The sequence below is a fragment of the Cucumis sativus genome, chromosome 7, assembly GCF_000004075.3.
Source record: "Cucumis sativus cultivar 9930 chromosome 7, Cucumber_9930_V3, whole genome shotgun sequence".
Taxonomy (NCBI): Eukaryota; Viridiplantae; Streptophyta; class Magnoliopsida; order Cucurbitales; family Cucurbitaceae; genus Cucumis; species Cucumis sativus.
In genome coordinates, this window is record NC_026661.2 from 9,460,205 (window position 1) to 9,464,758 (window position 4,554).

The following is a 4,554-nucleotide window of genomic DNA, read 5'->3' on the forward strand; positions in this document are numbered from 1 at the left end:
CCAATTGATGCTACGGAGTACAGAAGCATCGTTGGTTGTCTTAGATACTTACTGAACACAAGGCCAGATCTTTCATATGCTGTTGGGATGGCGAGTAGGTATATGGAAAGGCCTACAACCATGCATTACAAGGTGGTCAAGCAAATACTTAGGTATTTGAGAGGGATGATTCATTTTGGGCTCACTTATACGAAAGGTCCCAGAGAATTCAATATATTCGATTACTCTACTTAAACGAAAGTATAATATCCTACTTAAACGAAAGCTTGGTTTCATGGAATTCGCAAAAGCAAAAGACGGTGGCACTCTCATCTTGCAAAGCCGAGTTCATTGCAGCCACTACCGCAGCTTGCCAAGCATTGTAGTTAAGATGCCTTGTTAGCGAGATAGTTGGAATGAAGCCAAGGCTAGTAACATTATTTGTGGACAACAAATCCGCGATAGCTCACATGAAGAATACCGTATTTCATGGTCGCAACAAGCACATAGATACATGTTTTCATTTCATTCGAGAGTGTGTCGAGAATGGACAAATTATCGTTGAATTTGTCAACACTGGAGAACAACAAGCCGATGTTCTGACTAAAGCATTGACGGAAGTAAAGTTAGCTGCTATGCGTCAACTACTTGGTGTTCGTAACTTAGAATCATGTCAGAATTAGGGGGGTAGTGTTGGCTATTAATTTGCCATGATCTTCCTAAATAGGTGGAAGAATTAAGTTATTTTTCTATTTATTGTTTTTGGTTATTTGTTTTTTTAATTATGTCCAAAGTTTTAGCAAGCACTAAGTTAGTGGGTTACTAATTTTTGCTTCTTTTTAGACTATAAATATTAGTCCATCAAATTGAATAAAGGTAAGAAGTTTCATTTAATTTTCTCTCCCTCTTGGCAATATATCTTACAAAGTATTTATCTTTGCTTTCTTCAAGAAGAGTGCATGAGATTTTACAGATCCTTTGTTGTAAAACCAACAATTTTTGTAAACAGGCTACACTATGAGAGGTCTTATGCACTTGCCCTCTACTTTTTGTCTGTCGTTAATACAAAGTTTTTGCTTCCAACTAGGAAAAATTATAGAAAGGGAATATCCATATACATTCAAAATTATGATCCTATGAATAACATTAACACCAGGGGCTGTTTAAAAGTAGTGTTCAAACATAATTTTCTGTGTTTAGAAATAAAAAGCAGATAATTCTTAGTAAAGAAATCTTGTCTGGATATTGATCGCGATGGACAAAAATAACAAATAATTTCACTCATTCTCGTTCTCAACGAGTGCTATCTTTCAGCTTCAAGTCTTAAATATTTTTTGGTCTAGTTTAATTCACATACATCATGTACGGGTGTTTGCCCAAAAGATGGAATTCAGACAAAATTGAAAATTGCACACCTTACAGACGATCCATGGAGTTGAGGGAAAGAGGGAAAGAGAATAAGTTCACATAGAGAGAAAAATAGAAAATGAACAGACGACTTACCGGTGAGGAGGTGATGGCTGCGGATTGAATGTTGAAAAGAATGCGGCGGATTGGAGATTACGGGCACGGATTGAACAAAATATGACGAAGGACGTTTCGTCTTCCAGTATATGAGGTTTCAGCGGAATTGGAGAGAGGAGACAGACACGAGGGGGCAGTGGTAGTGACGGAATTGGGCATTGTCCAGAGATGACCTTCAAAGAGTTCAGAGATTGGGGCGGAACCGGGCGGTGGAGTGAAGAGATGGACAAGAATGGAATGGGGGTTTTTAGATAGGGGTTAAGATTTAATCCTAATTAATTTTTTATATATTAAATATATTATTTTATTTCTCTTCTATGATATCAAATAACTGTTGCAAAAAGTATTATCCAAAAACTACTGCATTTTTCCACTAAAATCGCGTTTTTTCACCTTTTGTGACAATTTTTTTCTTCTTCCGCCATTTTGTGATATAAATAATTGTCGTAGTAGAGGGTTTTTCTTGTAGTGGCTTCTAGTCGCAACTCCTTGCTTCTTACTTCTCCAAGTAACAAGATTTCCCTACACAAGAGTATAATATCCTAAGGTAGACTTTCTATCAACAATAAATCCTACCCAGTTAGAATCATTATAAGCTTCAACACATCTTCTGTTATTTTTCCTAAATCTCATACCTTCACAAGGAGTTACCTTTAAGTACCTCAAATCCTGTTAATCGCTTCCATGTGATCCTCAAAAGGTGCCTGTAAAAATTTATTGACGGTGCTCACAACATAGGAGATGTGAGACCTAGTGTGAGATAAGTAAATCAGCTTTTCCATCAAGTGTTGATATTTTTCTTTATCAAGAGGAACCCTGTCACCTGAATTTTTGAGTTTGGCATTGAACTCAATGAGTGTGTCAGCAGGACCACATCCTAAAATACCTGTCTCAGCTAATAAATCAATGGTGTTTTTTTTTGGGACACTGAGATGCCTTCTCTGGATCTATCAATCTCTATCATTGAGAAAGTACTTCATATTTCCAAAGTCCTTGATTTCAAACTCAAACTCCATCTACTTCTTTAGTTGAACGATCTCATTAGTATCATCCTCAAATAGCACAATGTCATCGGCATAGACAATCAATACTGCAAGTTTCCCTGCCTTGGAGACTTTGGTGAACAAGGTGTGATCAAAGTGCCTGATTGTACCCCTAAAACTTGATGAAAGTTGAAAATTTATCAAACCACGCTCTTGGTAATTGTTTCAACCCGTATAAGAACTTCTAAAGCTTGCAAACCCGATTATTAAATTAAGCTTCAATTCCTGAAGGCGGATATGTGTACACTTCCTCTTTAAGACATTTTCATTCAAAAACGCATTCTTAACATCAAGATGATATAAGGGTCAATCTTTATTCACTGCAAAAGACAACAAAACTCAAATTGTGTTCAAATTTGCAATAAGATAAAAAGTCTCAAGAAAGTCAATCCCATAAATCTAAGTGAACCCCTTCCGCAACTAGCCTCTGGCCTTATGTCTATCAATTGTATCATTTGTTATGTACTTGAGTGTAAATACCCATTTACATCCAACAGTCTTGTGTCCCGTAGGAAGTGTGTAGAGATCTCATGTCTTGTTCATTTTAAAAGCACTCATTTCTTCCAGGGACATCAACTTTCTACGACAGAAACCCTAATGCAAGGTGGATACTCTTTGGATATTGTGGTAAAGTCAAGACTGACAGTAAAAGCACTAAACTGTGGTGAGAGATTCTCGTATTATAAGATCTGTGTTTGAAATAGAAGGACAATTTTTGACTAAAGTGTTAAGAGAAGTCTTTTTTTAAAGGAGTTTGAGTTTGAAGGCTAGCATTATGCATTTGAAGTTTTATTTCGTATTAAAGTAAGGCGACGTGAGAAGACATTCGACGTTTAAGTATAAGTAGGCATTTGGAGTACAATTGATAACATGTATAATATCCGTTATTATAGCCCATTTTATTGGAATAATTAGGCAAAAACGCATAAGAAAAGAATCAAAATGTGTAACTTATATTGTAAATTCATAAGTATTTAAAAATACATCTTACATAAGCACCATGCTTGTTTTACACGATTACAATGTCTAAACGCAGAATAAGTAGAAAGAAAGAAGCTAGTGAATCATAGGAGACAACTTGCACAAAGGCCACACGATGGGAACTCGCTCGGAAAATAACATTTTCAGACGAGGAACACTTCATCACAGAAGGAGGGTTCACTAGAAGACAAGAATGATAATTGGAGTTGATATGACTTCACAAGGCTACAATCGATGTTGACAATCGTAAAATAATTTTTTTTTTTTTTTTGCCAAAAGCTGCTTATAAAAAGACTTCATCCCCACTAAGAGAATCAAGTCTGAATTGAACCAAAAGAGGCCTGCATAAGTCTAGTGAAAGCCTGTAGGGGATAAAGGCCTAAGACGGTCAATCCCTAGAGAGAGAGAGTGGCAAAAAGGAATAGTCTTTCCACCATCTGTAACATTTTTTTCTTCTCCTCTGATCAGTTGTAAAAGCAAAAGCTTAGCATCTGAATAAGAAAGAATCCATACTTTCGCTGCCCCCTAACTTGTAATATTTTTTCACTCTTCTTTCTCTCCATAGTTGCACTTCTTTGTAATATATGTTGTTCATATTGTACAATGGTCAAATGTCTACATTCTTTATATATATATTACATGTTTATACCTTTTCAATCCATCATTTCTTGACTTCTCACTTGTCAATGTGTTATTTGTTGTTAGATTTGTGATAAGTTCTTGATTAAGGAGCCTAGCTTATAAGTTTTATCGCATTAGTTGAGCTATATTCATCACTTGGCCAGTGCCAATCACTAATTAATCGAGAGGGCAATTAGCAAAGATAAAGCTAATGCATGCAAGGAAGAGTTTGACAACAAACTCCACCTTGGCGAGACAACTTCCAACATTTGTATCCCAAAAGGCGAACAAGTGTGGACATTAGCTGCTGAGAGATTGCTATCCTTAAACAAGAAGTTCTATAAGTTTTATAAGTGAATTCTCCTAGATATATCTCACTTGATCAAGCACAGTCATTTGCATCTCG